This window comes from Sorex fumeus, unplaced genomic scaffold (assembly GCF_029834395.1).
Source record: "Sorex fumeus unplaced genomic scaffold, SorFum_2.1 ptg000030l, whole genome shotgun sequence".
In the NCBI taxonomy this organism is placed as follows: Eukaryota; Metazoa; Chordata; class Mammalia; order Eulipotyphla; family Soricidae; genus Sorex; species Sorex fumeus.
Genome location: NW_026606087.1, coordinates 28,848,223 through 28,867,039, shown reverse-complemented (window position 1 = coordinate 28,867,039; position 18,817 = coordinate 28,848,223). Strand labels below are relative to the sequence as shown.

Below are 18,817 nucleotides of genomic sequence, written 5' to 3'. Positions count from 1 at the left end.
GCCAAATAGTGGGATCTACGGAGATATCCTCGAGAAAACAGCGCTCCAACTTTCTGCTCAATCCACCTTTGACATCTGGGGAAATGCCTGATTGGTAAAATTGGCTCGAGGCATCAAAGCAACAAGGGCACTCATGTCCCACCAGCAGCTGTCAAGGCCACTTGTATGCAGCACAGGAACTGGTCCTGAGTTCTTGGGGAGCCATGGGACCAGGTTGGAACATGGCCTGGATCCAGGTTGGAACCTCTACCTAGGCTTTTCAGGACATCATATTCCCTTGCAGAAAAGAATTTCAGGAGGAGACAAAATAGTGACGTTCAATAGTTTTATTTTTAAACGATTTGCATAGAGAAATGTGAGGGGAGAGAAATAAAGAGATACATATTCAAGAGAGGTTGAAAAATAGTCCTGCAATGAACATAGGTTTGCAATTATCTTCTGAAATTGGTGTCTTTGGAGTAGAATCCAAGCAGTGAGATCATTAGGTCGTATGGTAGCTCTAGGTTTAATGCTTTTAGACGTTTCCATATTGTTTTCCAGCGACTGAGCCAGACACTAGTTCTACCCAGCTTTGTCAGCACTTTCCAGACTTTATGTTTTTCTTGTGAGTCTTTAATTTTTGGCATGGGCGGGGCTTGCACACCTGCTGGCACTCAGGGCTAACTCCTGACTCTGCACTCAGGGATCATTTCTGGTGAGGTTCAGGAGACCATATGTAGTGCTAGAGATGGAACCCAGTTTTGTCACATACTAGGGTGTGTAAACACACACAAAAGGACGGGCAAGGGGGATGGCAGCGGCCTGTCTCTCCCACCGCCCGCGTTCAGCCTGTCTCAGGCTGTTTCCCCACTCCAGGGAGGTCGATGGTGATGGTCAGGTGAAGGAAGGAAATGAGGGCCAGGCTGGCTGGTCTTAGCAGCAGTTTATTACATGGAAGAAGTGTATGTCATAGAGGCCCCAGGATCTCTCAAGCACGTGCTCCCTTGTTCTCTCAGCTTCTGTCCTCAGCCCCATCTCCCCAGATTCTTTAACGCACGTGTTCCCCTGAGAGCCCTGAAATCTCCCTTATAAAGATTATGGTCCCTCTAAAGGGCGCAGTACAGTGATGTCATCAAAAGGGGTTACAGAAAGAACAATGAGATGGCAGAACATACATTGTTTCTTTACATCCAGGCCAATAATCTTGGCCTCACCTTTCACAAACTACAAGCACTTGGATCAGCATATCGAAGACCAGCCTGCTAGAGCTTGGAATCTACATCTCAAAGACAAGCCTGCCTCTTACAGTAAGATTTCTGTGAGATAAGGGAAGCTGCCTCTCCACAGTAAGGTCTCTGTGAGATAAGGGAAACTGCCTCTTGCTTACTGAAGGCAGATGAAGGGGAGAAATGTTCAGTCTCATCCAAGCTAGTCAGGACACATGGGAAGGCTGCTTCTAGGGCAGATTCTCATTTAGCAGATCAACCCACACTAGAACAGGATACCCTGGGTGTTTTTCTCTTCTCCTTGTCAGACCAACCTATAAGCATACATAATATAAGTCATTTTGTATGGATACAGTAAGAAATACTTTAAGCTTATATATAGAATTGCTCTCCTAGGGCCATCTCAATCTCAGACTGCAGTGCTCAGGCCAGACACCACCTTTCCTATTCTTAGCAGCAGGGTCCTAGTCTCGTCGTTACTTTTGGATCATGACAGCATTTGCCTATGATCAAACTCTTAACCTATAGTTAAGAATCGTGGCACCTTGGCCTGGCCCATTGTGATGCCAGGGTAGCACATAACTTACCGGCTTGCCCTGGTTCCATCCACTCCGACGTCGGGACCCTGCTTTTGAGGTGCTAGGAAGTGAGGGCAACTGAGGCTTAAGTTGAAAAAGCAGATGTCCAGGAGTGAATAATATTCAAGGCCAATTATAAAGTATATTATAAAGTATAATATTAATTATAAAGTATAATATTAATTGTCTTCCTGTATCTATACAAAAAGGACATTGCGTTAAAAGGTAAAAGGTAAAGGCCCTCCCGTTGATCGTCGATTTGCTCGAGTGGGCCCAGTAACGTCTCCATTGGAGACTTTGTTGTTACTGTGTCTGGCATATCGAATACTCTCGGTAGCTTGCTGGGCTCTCCGAGAGGGGTTGGAGGAATCGAACTCGGGTCGGCCATGTTGGTCACTTGTAAGGCGAACACCCTACCTCTGTGCTATCGCTCCAGCCCTATTCAACTATTCAAAAGACATAAGGAGAGGAGAAAGGCAATATTAATTTGCAGTACAAGTTCAGACGTAGAAGGATGAGACCTTGCAAATTGGTTGGGGAAGAGTGCACAGAAGTGGTTACAGACAAACAAAGTAATGGGAGTGATTTGGGAGCACTGTCATGGGTGCAACCTGATAACCCTAGGCTCCTTGTACTCCAACACTAGGGTAAACATCCTACCTACTGTACTGTATTTCTGGCCCATATTTACAGACTTTCTGAAATTGGCTGTTCTTGCTGGTATAAAATGACATTTTAATTTTTCAATTTTCACCATCACCAGTTTATTTTCCTAATAATCAGTATGTTGAAGACTTTCATATGTCCAGTGTTCTTCTGTATTTTTCCTTTGGATAAACATATGTTCAGCTGCTCATCCTACATTTTGTTGGGTTTGGTGGTGGTTGTTATTGTTGATTTACTTGAGGGCTTTATATATTGTGGATCTTAGCCTTTTATCAGATACAAGATATACGAATATTTTCTTCTGTTCAGTAGGATGTCACTTGATCTTATCCATCCTTTGTTTTCATCTTTTATTTTGTAGGTTCATGCATATTACTTGTTTTTTAGTGGTGGTGTTAGTCAAGAGTCACATATTAGGTTATGGTGCTCACACTCAGTGTAGAAGTGCTTACTGAGGTTTTCAAGGATCGCACATGTACTGAAGAGGTGAATACTCCTAGTTGAAGCACACATATTATGGGTTGTTGGCCCAGGGGGGTTCTCTTAGATTTCCCACACTGCAGAGATCTCCAGAGATTGTACATTTTGCAGACGTGGTGGAACACTCGGGGAATTATTATTTATACTTTCAAGATCTTAAGTCCCTAATCTACCCTTCTGGGTCCCATAAAACATTTTTTATGAAGCATGAAATTTGCTCCCAACACAGAAGTCATATAAACTAATATTACCTCATTTTTTTAAAAAAATGAAACTAATTGCTACCATATTCCCTATTTGATTTCTTTTCTTTCTTAATTTATTTAGTTTATTTTTTCTATTATGTTTAATCATTTGTTTATCCATCTTTTGTAGTCTAAGTACCCTTATAGTCTATCTACTCCATGGTATGGGACCAGAGCCATACAAAACGTGAATACTACGGAAGTCAGCCTTCGCTGAGTTTCCAGCACATTGAAGCACATACCTGTTTGAACAAGAACTTAAAATACATGCAAGTGCTTGAGTTGGTTTTGAAAGCTGAACGGTGGCTCTAAATACTTCAAGGTGAAAAAAGCAATTTTCGTGAAGGAAACCAGGGTTTTTCTGGACAGCGATTTAGAACAATAGGTGTGTCTTAGAAAAAAACAAGCATTATTGCACTTTATACGTAATATTATATATTTTAATAATATATATAATAAATATGTCTGAATTATAAGATAATTCAGGACAAGGGACGAAAAATGAATTTAGAAGTCAGAGGAGATGAAAGCCATGGTTTGTGAGACGAATGTTACTATACTGTACAAGGATGCTATCATGTACCCTTCAGTCAATAAAGAGAAAGCAGAAATTATGAAGGGGGTAAGGCCTAGTTATTTGTGCACCATAGAAAGACTCTCCAGTAGCAATTTGAAGTTAAAATTCAGAGAAAAAAACTAAAGGTGGAGGCTAGTTGTGAGGCTCTAACAAATGCCCTTCTTGAGAATTGACTGTCACTGTGAATGGAGGATGAAATGAGGAAGCTATCAAGCAGGGAATACATTTTATTGCTTCTTGTTCATATATTAAAAGCAGCTTGAGTCCTGCTTAATGGTTCTGAACATATCAGATTTTAATCTTGGGGTCAGGGGAGGGCAGAAAGTAGACAGAAATGCCAAGGGTAGCTTCAGTGTCGGATAGGATAGTTTTAATTGCAGTTGGATATAATGTTTTATCTAAACCATATGCATTCTGTTCTCTGGTTTTCTTTCTCCTGAGCCTTGGTCCTATACACAAAATAAAGGAGGAGGAGGACTCTTCCTTGACATGCCCAGGTCTGGCTTTTCTGAGAAGAGGCCCTCAGAGGAGGAGTCCCAGCAGGATCCTGGCAGCAGGTTTCTGAATCTTCAGGAAAGATTGCAGACTTGGGCCATAGTCTTCTGTTGCTTTGCACCTGGGCTTGAGGGAATCATCACTTGCGATAGGGTGGCACTGTGCAAGCTTCCTCCTCTGATTCAGGGACATACCCTGCGTGATTACTTGTAAGGGATGAATTCTGCAGCTTCCACTCAGTTCCTGGGCTGCCCAGGCCTTTGACTAACCTGGGCATGTACTTGCTATGTCTCATAACCTCACTGAGACTGTTACTTGACTGTTTAAGGTTTTCTATTAAATTGAAGTCTGCCTCTTGGCTGGACAATGGACAATTCAGAAATGATTTGTCTTATCTGGAATGTTTGGAGTTCTAATCTGGGAATTACAACAAGCATGGATTTCAGGGAGAGGTCTTCATTTGGGATTATCTCCTTCTTTAAGAGATCTTGCTAGAGATAAAAGCTTGAAAAGACGTTTATGGTAGAGTGATGGTTTGGGATGGTTTGGGTGATGTTTGATATCCCCTGCTCACCTATGACTTTTGAGTCTAAAGAGAACTGGGGGAATGACCTTTTCCTGCTCTGACACTGAAGCAAAATCATTTTTGAAATGTACTGAAATCCTGACAGTCTTCTGAGAACTAGAAGAGACAGTGCTTTGTAAGTGGACTGCTATGCCCAGATTTGGCACAAGAAGGAAAAGCTACCTAGAGAAAATCTAAAACACCTTAGACTTCAGATGTCGCTTCAAATACCACATGCTTTCTGTTTATGAGACTTTAAGAAAGTTTTTCTTTACAGCCTTGTTTCTTTCATCGATATACTAGGTTCCTTAAAGAAGCAAAAGAAATTGTGTGTGTGTGTGTGTGTGTGTGTGTGTGTATACATGCACCTGTATGTACCTGGTGGAATGTCTGTTAATGCTTTCTATTAATTAGCATGTGAGTTTCTGACCCCTATTATAATGATAATGGAAAAAGGGTTCCCTGAGCAGCTTGAACATGTAGCATTGTTCTTCACATCTGAAAAAAGAGACATCAGAGTTTACACTTAAAAATCCTGGATTTAAAGACAAAGTATACTAGCTTGATGAGTCTGCCACTCGGGATGAGAATTTGGGCAAGTGACTTCCCTCTGTAATTCTGACGTTCCACATCTATAAAAGCTATACTTTATAGGACTAAACCATATAACAAAGATTTTGTATGAGGCAAAATTTTTGAGTCAAAATTTTCTACAGGGAGAACTTTAGGAACATGAACATGCAATATTAAATGTTGGACTTTGAAAAAGGATTCAGAAGTGAGGGATCTTCATTAGCTTTATGGTAAGTCTGCCTCTGAGTTTCAAGTGCGTAGGTATATTTGTATAATGCATTTGGTATCATAAATATTTTTATATGTTGGTGAAAAATTAATGTACATTTGTTAATATCGCAAGTGTGTGGCTTAGAAATAATACATAGAAAAATATAGGGAGGAGAGAAAATGAATTTATTGGGGTGTCAGGAGAGGTGAGTTCTTTAAAATCCTAAAAATTGGAACCAGAAAGATAGTTCAGGAAATAATATACTTTCATTGCAAGAAGCCAACTGGAATCTAATCCCTGGCACCACACCTGGTCCCCTGCACCCCACCAGGAGTGATCACTGAGCACAGATTCAGGAATAAGCTCTCATAGCACTACATGTGACCCCAAAGCAAAAAACAAACAAAAATCTAAGAGTTTCTTCTAGCTTCCTCTCATGGCCTATATCCATACCCTCTACTGAGTATGGAGTTGCTAGGCCTTATATTTTGTATATGGAAAACAGGATTTTATTTGGGTATTTCAGACTGTTTATGGCGCTTTATAGTTAACAAATCACTTTCCCATCCATTATCTAATGTGCTCTTAGCACAGTTTTGGGGTAAGTAGAACTGAGTCTGTAGGCAATTTGGTAGGTAACAACAGCTCTATTTTACAGTGGCAGAAGCTGAAACTCAGGGAAGTTAGGTGACTTGGGTAAGGCCTTATAATGATTCATAATATCCATGGTGCAATATATGAGCCATTGAAGTTGAAAATAATTCTCTTTCCATTATATTTGCCTTCGATTTACAATTTATAAGGAGCTTTCATGTATGTTATTTCATTTCCTTCTGAGGCAATTTAGCAATGGTGGTTTAGAGAACATCAGTCATATCCCTAGCCAACATCATTATTTACTACCTGTGTGATCTTAAGAAGATACTTCACTGTCACCAGCTTTTTCAAAGTAAAGTGGAAATAAAAATAGTTTTCTTGTGTGTGTTGGAGGACCTCTAACACACACAAGAATCTATCTAGCACAGATTCTGACTCAGAATGAGTGTTCAAAAATGGAACTACCATTTTTGAATTAAATATTCCATGGATGAAAATATATTTTACTTTTCAAGCAAAGAAACAGACACGAGTAGAGGTAGAGAAATTTATTAGATTTTAAATACATATATATATATATTTAAAGTATTGTTTGCTTTTAAATGGGGAGAGGGGTGCTGTGCAGAGAGATAGTATAGCAGGTAGGGTATATGTCTTGCACGCAGATGACCCAGGTGCGACCCTGGCATCCCAATGGTTGCTGGAGTCCCACCAGGAGTAATTCCTGTGTAATCAGAGCCAGAAGTAACCCCTAAGCATTGATGGGTGTGGCACAATACCAAAAGTTAAATAAATTCAGAGTGGTGTAAGGTGGGTACAGGATTTCTCACTCTGGCCAACATTAGTTTATGGCCAAATTTCATCTCAGATGAACTTACATAACTGTTTGTGCTTAAATGGTCTTCAGTGCTCAGTGTAGTGAACAGATAAATAGAGCAGTGAATCATAAAACGGGGCCTACTATTTCCCCTTTTCTCTCTAGAAGCAACCCTGCTCTGTTTATAACAAACTGAAGTCAGTCTACTAGCAAATCAAGTTTCCTGTACTCCAAGTGCCAGAACGTGTGCAGAACAGCTCACAAAAGTGTTATATTTGTTCCACAAAATGAGCTGGTGATCCCTGTGGTGTCTTTCTTTAGCATATGTAGAATTGGAGAGCGTATAATCGTGTTGAAATGTGTTCTCTCATCCATTTACATTTAACCTAGACAGGTGCAACCTGGCAGGAAAAATTGAAAATTGCTGGCAGCAAGCTGAAAATGTAACAGGCAGTACCAGCGTCACCCCTATTGAGACAATTGCTACATTGGGGACTGATACAGGAGAACAAAAAAAGAAACCATTATGGATGGACTTTCAGCTCAGGTGAGAGAGGAAGCTGGCTCACGTACACATGCTAGGCCCTGTTTTTTGTTTTCCAGCTCCAGATCTTTGTACGTGTGGGAGGAATCCCATCATAATTTATTCCCTACGTTCTTCACAGCTAATAGATGTGAGCACTGGGGCAGATAATCCAAGATCCATTTATGTATGCTTTAAAATTCCTCAAATGAGTTTTTTCAGTAAATTGACCTTCTTAATTTAATTTTGCTTTGGGCTCTTAATTTACAATTCACGTTCCTCTAAACGGCCAGACAGACTATCTCAAGGGTACTAATGAAATTCTCAAGATGAAGTTCTTATGAATTTACTTTAAAACGGAAGCCCATATAATAATAACAACAACAACAATAATAATATTGTTCAACCTCTTGTTTGCTGAATCTATAGACTATGCTAGGAACTAGGGTAGATTTAGTAATGCTAGGGATGTCCTCTTGCTAGTTATGGAAGCAATAACATTTCATATAATACGTACATTAGATCATTGCTATTTTGCCCCATTGAAGATGTTCTGAAGCCTTTATTGACCCGCACTATTACTTTCTAGCACAGGCAAGACTGTGCTCATACTTGATGCAGGATTATTGTTTGTCCCCTTCAGGCTTTCGGTGTATCTGTATCCACAGAAAAGGTAAAGTTCTCTTCTCTCCCAAATGGTGTAGATATGAAGCAAAGTTTCTTTTTCAGTCCAGCGCTTCCCCAATTTTATTTTCTACAAACATTGGACAGTTGAATGACGTTGCAGATGTAGATGCAGGGGGCAGACAGGTTGAAGGGCTGCGTGCTTTAGTTAATGGGACTTGCCAACTCTATGGCAGGCTTCAACTCTGTCTTTATTTCCTGCTCATTCCCCCAAGACCCTTTTCTCTTATCAAAGCTTGTTCTCCCCCTTTTCTTCTGCATGAACCCTCATTTTCTGATGTTCTTTCAGGAAGCCGCTCTACCAGGCCAGGCATCTGCACAGGAAATAGATTTATCGAAACATCTCTGTCTTAAAAGCAGATCTTTACTAGCAGAGTAGTTCTTAAATAAACAGCATTTTTGCATGTTGTTACTTATAACAGTGTAAGTTTGTTGAGTGGCAATGTAAGAATATAATGTTGCACAGAGAATGGTCATAAGGCTAAGGTCGCCCGAAAGAGTGGTGATTCTAACCAAGGAGTAAAGCTGGCCAGACAATTATGACAGATGGATGTGGGGCAGAGGGGTAGGCTCTTCTAATAACCATGAGCAGATGTTCAGAGATAAAAAGCAGCTAGAGGAAATTGCAAGTGACTCAGTCTTCCAGAGCATGAAGAGAATGGAGAAAGTGGTAGGGAATTGCTGAGATTGGAGGTGCAAGCAGGGTTTTGTCAGAGAGGGCCTGAGTTTTTGTGTTAGGAAACTCAGAGCCAGCCACATGGGGCAGAGCCAACCAGTGTGAAAATGGGAGAGACACAGCAAGGTTTTTGTTTGGTTTTGGGTAGGTCTCTATGCTGGCTATGGGTGTCTATCACCAGATATCCAGAACAGGATGAAACCTAGGTTATGACCTAGCTCATAAACAGTTTTTATTTAATTGAAGGAATTTGAGGTCTTTTTTGTGGTGCACCAGTGGCATCAGCCAATTATGCAAGACCAAGCTTCTGGCCTGAAGGCCCATCCACTCCTGGGGAGATTCTAGTGGACACACAGAGAAGGCACAGCAAGTAAAGACTCTTTCACCCAGCTGAGGAATCCAATACCAACTTTCTTTGCAGGGAGCATTGGAATACGAGAATTAAGTTGTTGCTGGTATTCAAGGGAGAGTCACAGATCCCCCCAGGAGGTAGCTACAAGAAAGTGCTACTTCCTTTCCCTCCTGCTGCAGAGATGCAGGTTATTTGAATTTAAATGCTGTTGGATGGGCAGAGGGGATATGATGCCTGGGTTCATGAGATCCTAAACAACAAAATCAACCTTCTGAGACTCATTTGATCTGCACATTGTGGGGGCTGGTCTCTGTCTCCTGGATCTTCTAGATACCTGGAGGAGGTGAGTGTACACATTTTGTTAGAAAAGAAGAAATCATTGCCAATAGCCAGATAGGTGTTTCTAGATTTTGTCATCTTGACTCACAGAAAGGGGTTTCAGAAGATGAAGAGTGAAAAAGTTTTGTTTAAGAAACACGAGTGAAGAGAGAGAGTGTGTGTGTTAGAGTCCAGAGTCGACCACCCCTCAAGGACAGAAAACAGAGTCAATAATGCAAATCGCATAGCGAGGTTTATTGTTCCAGCAAGCTGGGGTCCAAGTACCCACCTGGAGCAGCCGGTTTCAGAAAGAACCCCAAACACTAGGTTCAGTAAGTTCTTATACCTTCATTTTGGCAAGTAACTATTACTCAGCACTTTTCTATTACCACAGGTACACATATATTTTTGTTGTTGTTTTGGCCGACAACATCCAGCCCACCTCCCTGACAGTTACATTCCAGAGACCTAATTTTATTCCAGGGATGTAATCTTTGACAAAAGCATCTGTTTTTTTCTGCTTTTCTTGTTCCTTGAAGAGGCCTAAGTTACTCAGAGCCTGTCATGGCAGATCTCTGGCTAAGTGGGTCCTAACAAGAGAAACTATAGACCATAAGGTAAGAGATGATGCATCCTGAGTTGGGATGTGCAGGCAACAGCAAATTAGGTTTTCAGTGAAAGAAAGAAACTGCACACCCAGTTTGGAAGTACAGAAACTTCTGCAGAATGAAGGGCCCAGTGTGTAGAGCGGATTACTTAATGGGTCTTTTCCAAGCTGCTTGGCTTGGGGTTTTCTGGGTGTCTATTTGTGTTTCCCTTGTGTATCTTGTGTCTATCCCTTACTAAGGCATAGTCAAAGAAAAGGGACTTTGAACTCTGCTGGTTTGATGCAGAATCTCTTCAGAGCCTTTGTTTCTACTCAACAGACCTCTGGTGGGTCCTGACCTCAGGTGTTTTAATTGTCATCCTCCCTCTGCTTCAAAATATTAAGTTCTACAACTCAAATTGCTAAAGACTCAGTAATGAAATCTAATAGGTTGTTTGTTCATAGTAATTTTGGGGAAATGAAGAAGACTCTTTTCTCCTAAGGGTTATCTGTGCAAGAAAATCATGCAGGAATAAATAAAATCTGATTTCTTGCTTTCTGCTGCAGTTTTGTGTTGTTCTTATCTCTTCAAGGGAAAGCAGAGAGTTTACCATTTTCATAGGACTGTTGTGAAGGTCTCTTGTAATAGACTTAGAAGAGTTGGACTTCTCACTTAAGAAATCAAGCAAAGATGGCCACTTGTAATGTTACTCTCAAATTTAACACAACCCTGGGACCACTGCTCAGGCCTAATTTGTGTGCTTCTGTGTTGGATTTTATATATGACTTTAATCTAGATGAATGAATGCAACATCTGGGATCCTGATTTGCTTGTAAATGTTCTCTCTGTATTGATATGCTGATGCCTCTGGAGGCTTTTAAGGATAAACAGTCTCGCTGTTAAGTGTCCATGATGAGGTTAATGTAATTGGCTCCCGATAACTGTTCTCAAAATACCAACAAGAAGGGGGAAAATTATAGTTCAGTTTGGCACCAACCTTGTTGTCCAAAGCAGGAAGTTGTAGCAACTCAATGAGCCAATGAAAACGCCAAATGGATCTCACCACCATATGGAACTTTAATTTGCAGATTGCATTCACATAGCACCTCTCAGTCTCTTAATCAACCCCTTGTTGTGATTCCCTTTCCTGAACAGGCAAATTCACTCACTCTCAAGAAGCCCAGAAAATACATTTCTCTCTGTGCTTCCAGATCCAGTTCTTTGTCCCTCCTCAAACTTTGCATTTCTAATAGGAAAGAGTTGCTGAGATAGTTGAAAAGAACCACCAAGAGGCTGTGGCATTTAAAAGTCAATGCTAAGTGATATAGTTTTAAAGAAAGATTTTAGGAATGGTGCCAGCATTTATATTTTATGTTGCTTGTGAAATTGCTTTCAATTCTGTTTTACTTAGGTCTCTGTACAGTAAAGATTCCTGAGTTGCTATGGAAAATATGCACTTAAGCTAACTGCTATGGTAACCAGTCACATATGGTTGAGAGGCATAACATGACAAGGGATTTGCATAACTAATTTGAGCATGTTAGTGAACAGCTCAATCTGTGCAAAAAAGACTAAACGTTCTGAGGCTTTTCCCCTTGCATTGTGCACACAAAAGTATTAAGTACTATTCTTCATTTTCATGTTTTAAATTGTTGACTCCCCTCTGATTTCCATCCTCACAGTACATGATTACTGAGGTGTGACCCAATATTGGAGCCTTTTGAGTTTATAACATTGAATCAATCTTGTTATTTTGTTTAGTTGATTTATATACGAGCCTTAACACTTTTTTCACAACTAAAAAAATTGAATTAACTTCTTTCACTTGGCACTATTCTATTTAATTTTATCAGTATTTTTTTGATGTGCTGTTTGCTTGGATCATCCCGTTTCTTTGATCCTGCACGGCTTTTGTCCGTTTCTGAGCAGGTAAAGACAGATGCTGGTAGATTGGGAATAACGCCAGTGGGGCCCCCGTGTGACTCGTGTAAAGTGGAGAGTGAAGGGCTGGCAGCTCAAGAAGGGAATCAGCTGCTTTCTCTGTAGTCATCTCTGCCAGCCGAGGAGGGCTGGGGAAACCTGGGCTGCTGAGAGTCTGCTGTGGGCCTTGGCTTTCGCAGGAAAGGAACGTCGGTCTGAGACCTTACCCAGGCCTTTTGGGTTCTCATCTTTCCCTCACAGAAAAGAAATTTCAGGAGGGCGTGAGCAGTGAAATTAAGAACAGACCTATTTGAAGTTTTGAGGAAGCAGGGGTGGGGGAGGGGGAGAGAGAGAGAGAGAGAGAGAGAGAGAGAGAGAGAGAGAGAGAGAGAGAGAGAGAGAGAAAGGAAGGGAGAGAGATAGACACAGAGAGAGGGAGGGTGGGAAAGAGGGAGAGACAGAGAGAGAGAGGAGAGAGAGAGAGAGAGGGAGAGAGACAGACACAGAGAGAGGGAGGGTAGGAAAGAGGGAGAGACAGAGAGAGAAAGAGAGAGAGAGATAAAGGAAGGGAGAGGGACAGACACAGAGAGAGGGAGGGTGGGAAAGAGGGAGAGACAGAGAGAGAAAGAGAGAGAGAGAGAGGAAGGGAGAGATACAGAGAGAGGGAGGGTGGGAAAGAGGGAGAGACAGAGAGAGAAAGAGAGAGATGGAGAGAGAGAGAGACACTGGTTTATCCAGAGTGAAGAGAGAGTCCCAGTCCATATCCCAGTATTGAACTGTGAGAAGTCCACATCTCAAGGGGGAAGATGAGACACATGTGCACAACAGCCGCACATGGGCTTGGAGGCGTATGTGCGTGTTTCCTTTGTTCACATTGTCCTTCATAGGTTTCTCCCAAGCTTCCCCACGTGGCACTGTCAACCTAGGTTAGAGTTAATTGCTAGGATGATTTTCGAGGGTTAAAGTTGGGAGCAGCTGATGGTTTCCCTTTCTTCCTTTTCTTCCATTTCTTCCCTTTTCGTCCTGCTGGAACTTCTTTTGGAGGGCTTCCAACCTTTTCTGGGTCTACACTGTTGCGAGTAAAGACCTTGTCGGGCCTTAGGTGCTATGTCCTCCAGGTAGGTCCTGACAGTCTTAGAGCTAGTAGGTTTTATTACTTCCCAAGAATTCATTGCCACAGTGGGTTCTTCCCTACAGGCCTGCCTGCCTGCTGCAGGAGTAACTCTGGTCATAAACAGAGCCTCTGCTGTAGTTCTGTGCTTGCTGGGAGTTGGCCATGAACATATTCTTGGCCGAATTGGTCTCCCATTCTGCCTTCCCTAATCTCTGTTCTAGATGCTTTTTAAAATGTCTATAACTGTTCTTGGGCTGTAGAGATAGCGGTAAATTGCCTTGCATGTGGCTGAGTCCTGATTTGATTCCTTGCGTCCCACATGGTCCCCTGAGCACCTCTAGGAGTGACCTTTGAGCACAGAGCCAGAAGTAAGTCCTGAGCACTCAGAGGGTAGACCCCAAACCAAATGACATAAAATTTCCACAACTTTTCTAAATTTGACATTAAAAAAAAAATTCAGTCACTCTTGTAGGTTCTGAACTCTGTTATTGGAAGAGTGTCTGTTTTATTCAAATTCGTAATTCCATAATCTTGCATAGATTTTATCAGCAAGTAGGCAGAAAATACATATTTTTAATGAATAATAGACATTTCAGTAATATCGCTGCAAATAATCAGGAGACAAATGTTAACAGTCACCCCTATCTTTAGGCAAATGGTGTAATTGTCTTCACTGTTGTTTTCTCATTGTTACTCTCCTGTGCATTTCTCTATTGTAGGGGGAGGTCAACTCAAGGAAGAATTTGCTTCTTTTCCTTAGTACCCTGTGTCCAGAGGTTTATATTATCTCAGTGAGGACAGGCCTCACCTGCTCCTGCATGAGGCTCTCACCATGCTTTTCCCTCTCCCTCACTGTGAACAGCACAAGAACATCATTCTGTCACTGTGTTGAGGCACTAAGCATTGGTCCTCTTTTCAATTTCACCTGCACAGACCTATGCCCATGCACTCTTGTGCACATCACAGACCAGTAAGGGGAGAACTAGATTTCCCTTTTTTTAAAATTTTTATTAGTGAGACACCATGAGGTACAGTTGTAGACTTACAAATTTTGTGCTTGGGTTTCAGTTATACAATGATCAAATACCCATCCCTCCACCAGTGCCCATTTCCCACCACCACGAAACCCAGTATCCCTCCCACCCCCCATCCCTCCCATTCCACCCTGCCTCTGTGGCAGGGCATTCCCCCTTGTTCTCTCTCTCTTCTTTTGGGTTCTGTGTTTTGCAGGAGAGACATTGAGTGGCAGTCATGTTTGGTCTATAGTCTACTTTCAGCATGCTTCTCCCATCCTGGGAGGATCCGGGGAAAGCTAGATTTGAGTGAAGATTGCAGAATGGCAGACAGGAAAACTATTTTCTTTTTTTTAAATTTTATTTTTATAAAGTTGTTCACAAAATTAATTACATTTAATATTCAAACATCAAACCCACCACCATTGCACCTTCCCAGCAACATATTTCAAATGTGTCCACCCCAAATCCCAAACTGTGCTCCCCAAAGCAGAACCAAAACAATTAATTTTGTATTGCTTGTTACGAATAATCTGCTAAAAACCATCCAATAAAGTTTCCTTAGAGGAAAGCGGAAGAAGATTGTTGTATTTCATCCTGGAGCAATTAAGTCCTTGTATAAGAGATTACTAACATGTTTGTTAAACCCAATTCAAAGTTGTCTGCTACTATTGATACATCTGTGGTGTAGAGTACTAGAGGTCGCTCCAGGAATTCTAAAATTTAGAATACAGTTATACAGCAAATCCACTCATGGGTGAGGCCTACGCTGTTCTCTGCAGGGAGCTTTATTTCTAAATCTCTGGATCGTGGCTCTTGATGAGATTATATGGCACCAGGGGCAGTTTGTGTGTGTGACTGCCAAGTTACTGGAAAACTGGAGATGGGGGGAGGAGATCCATTCTCACTCCAAGAGGGCTTGGAGATTTCAGCCAGGGGTCCCATGTACCTGGGTTTTTCTGCAGATTCATTCACGGGTGAGGCTCATGAGCATGGTAGCAATTGGGTTACTGAGGTTTTCGGCTGCAAGGACTCTGTTGGGGTGGGGAGGGAAACTCAACTTGCCACCCTCTGAGTTTCACCGGTGAACACAGCTTAGTGCACGGATCTGGATGTTCTCAGTTGCTCTCTTCCAGCAGCTTTATTTCTCTGAGGACCTCTTTTCTTGTTGTTCAACAAATTATACTTGTCTTAAGAAAACTGTAGATGTACATCCAGTTTTGAGAAGAGGGATTCTGAGTACACTGGGCTGAGTATTCTCCAATGGTAACATCTTGCACATCGGCAGTGCCAGTTCACAATGCAAATACTGACATTAAAGTAGTTATAATATGGAAACTCCATCATGACAAATATCACAGGTGTTCATTATGTGCCTATATGTTGGCTTTTATAGCCTAGATAAATGTTAGGAACACCTGGGATCCTGATTCTCCTGTAAATGTCCTCTCTATGTATATCGATATGCTGATGGAGACTTTTAAGGAGAAACAGTTTTCCTGTTAAGTGTTCACAATGAGGTTAATAGTCTTCAGGGTAAACTTTTTGGTGGTAAAAAATTTTAGTTTTTCTTTACTTGATTTCTCTCTTAGTTCCTAAAGAATTTTCAATATATTTATATATATATATATATATATATTATATAGTCAATATATAAAAAGGTAAAAAGGTAAAGGCCCTCCCATTGATCGTCGATTTGCTCGAGTGGGCCCAGTAACGTCTCCATTGGAGACTTTGTTGTTACTGTGTCTGGCATATCGAATACTCTCGGTAGCTTGCCGGGCTCTCCAAGAGGGGCAGAGGAATCGAACTCAGGTCGGCCATGTTGGCCACGTGTAAGGCGAACGCCCTACCCGCTGTGCTATCGCTCCAGCTCAATATATATGTATATATATATTTCTGACTTTCAGCTATTTTCTTTTAATGTTTAAAAAATGTTGATATGTTCCTGTATGGCCTTCAAAGGGATTTCTGATGAAATGTACCTGTCATACAAATAGTTTTCTCCTGAAGGGAAAATTTTATTTTTCTTTGAAGCTTTCACAAATATTTTGACTTTTGTTCACACAATATTGGCTATGGTACATTTTTAATATGGATTTCATTTATGTTGTTTAGATTTTGTTGTTCACATATGAGTGAACATATTCCTGGACCGTGTGGCTGCTTTTGTGACCGTGCAACACATCATAAGACACTCCCTACCCATTTTCCATAATTACCACACCATATTTCATGGGTTTCAGAAAATAGGCAATAAATCATAGAGGGAAATGTGTATATATATATATATATATATATATATATATATATATATATATATCTTGGAGAGCCCAGCAAGCAACCGAGAATATCTCGCCCACACAGCAGAGCCTGGCAAGCTACCCGTGACATATTCGATATGCCAAAAACAATAACAATAATGGATCTCATTCCCCTGATCCTGAAAGAACCTCCAATATGGCAGTTTCACTGGAAAAGATGAGTAAGGAGAAGTTGCTAAAATCTCAGGGCTGGGACAAATGGCGACGTTACTGGCGCCCACTGGAGCAAATCGACGAACAACGGGATGACAGTGATACAGTGATACAGATTTTGTTCAGAGTATTTAATCTACAAGCACGTATGTGTGGAGAGGTGCTCCTGTATGTGTTTATCAAATTTGAGTTTTGGGCCATTATCTTCTAGAATGCTTTCCTTAGCTTTGCTTTCCTTCTCTTCTAAAAGTCTTATATAATCATTGGCTCTACTGTAATCCTGGAGATCCCTGAAGCTCATACACACATTTTAGGGAGGGATTCTCTGTTCTAATTTACATTGTTTTACCTTCCAGTTCACTGATTCTTTTCTTAGTTACCTCCAGTTAATGATTGAACCCATCCACTGATATTTTTGTTTGTTTGTTTATGTTCTGATTTGGGGGCCACACCTGGCGGTACTCAAGGCTTACTCCTGACTTTGCACTAAGGGATAATTCATGGTGGGCTCCGGGGACCTTATGTAATATCAGGGATGAACCCAGGACAACCCTGTGCCAGGCAAGTGCCTTACCCTTTGTACTACCTCTCCAGTCCTAGAAATGTTTATGCTAATTCTAACAAATTAATGATAAGCTTCTTAATATATTTCACATTATTATAATAAGAAACAACTTATTTGCAGGTATTGTATATTGTTTTCATTTGCTTCAGGTATGATCATTCACTGTATCACTGTCGCCCAGTTGTTCATCGATTGCCTCGCTAGCCCCAATAACATCTCCTTCGTCCTAGCCCTGAGATTTTATATTTTTTCCGTCTTATATTTATTTATTGAATCACTGTGCGTAAATCTACTAAGCTTTCGGGTTTAAGTTTCAATAATACAATGATCAAACACCTTTCCCTTCACAAATACTCACATTTCACCACCAAGAACCCCAATATACCCCCCCTCCAACCCCACCCAATGTCTGTGAGGGAGATGATCTCCACTTAACTCTTCTCTACACTGATTACATTCATCATTTCAACAAAAGATGCACCATTATTGTTTAGAATATCCACCCCCAACAATCAGAGTTGCTTAAAAGGCATTGTGAAATACTTTGTTTTCTATAGCTGGTTATGAGAATCATATAATGTTGTGCGGCTGCTATTGTGGCCATGAAATATTGGATTTCTGCAAAGAGCCAGATGATTTAGAGATTGGTTTCTGCGCGTCTCGTGTTATGGCTGTGCTGGAGAGCCGCTCGTGGGGCGTAACTCAGGACCTCGGTAGGGCATGAAGGATGAGCTGGTACCTCCCCCACCTTCCCATGAGACTGCAGTTGCCCCATCACCGCTGGCTCATACCTGGCTTTCTTATAAGCTCTGAGGCAGAGGCCACCTTGCTGCCGGGGAGGGGGGGAGAAAAGGCGGAAGGGGGCAACACCCTTTCCCTCCTGGGGAGGCATGGTGCCATAGTTTAATGCATGGTCCATTCACTTTTCTGCCGCAAGCTGCCGGGCTCTGGATTAAGTCCTTTTGCCTCTGGAGCCATGGCCATGCCAGAGAGCCACTCGTGGGGGGCAACTCGTGACCTCGGTAGGGCGTAAGGGATGAGCCGGTACCACCCCCCTTCTCATGAGACTGCAGTTGCCCCATCACCGCCGGCTCATACCTGGCTTTCCAATAAGCTCTGAGGTGGCAGCCATCTTGCTGCTGGTGGGAGAATGGTAGAAGGGAGCAACACCCTTTCCCTCCCGGGGAGGCATGGTGCCATAGTTTAATGCATGGTCCATTCAGTTTTCTGCCACAAGCTGCCAGGCTCTGGATTAAGTCCTTTTGCCTCTGGAGCCATGGCTGTGTATGCGGTCCAGATGCATTTCTGCCAAAAGCCGCTGGGTTTCGAGATTTGTTTCTGAGACTCTGAGAACATAGTCATTAATCAGCTTGATCAGGAGCCAGAAAGGCAGTTTGTAGGCGGCGACTTGGGATCTCGCTGGGACGGGGAGGAAAGGGCCGGTTCCACCCCATCTGGTGAGGCCCCGTGTGTCTCGTCACTGCAGGCCCAAACCTGTCTGTCCAGTGGCCTCTGGAGGATGACGGTCACTGGTTCGCCAAGGGGAACAGGCCAAGGCACGAAATCTGTTCCCACCTGG

At 41.9% G+C, this 18,817-nt stretch overlaps 1 protein-coding gene across 2 annotated transcripts in view; it reads left to right on the top strand.

The window, feature by feature from the left end:
* DLG2 (discs large MAGUK scaffold protein 2) overlaps positions 1-18,817 on the top strand; it is a 1,600,462-nt gene that overhangs the window by 121,774 nt on the left and 1,459,871 nt on the right. The gene's annotated exons all lie outside the window — the stretch shown is intronic.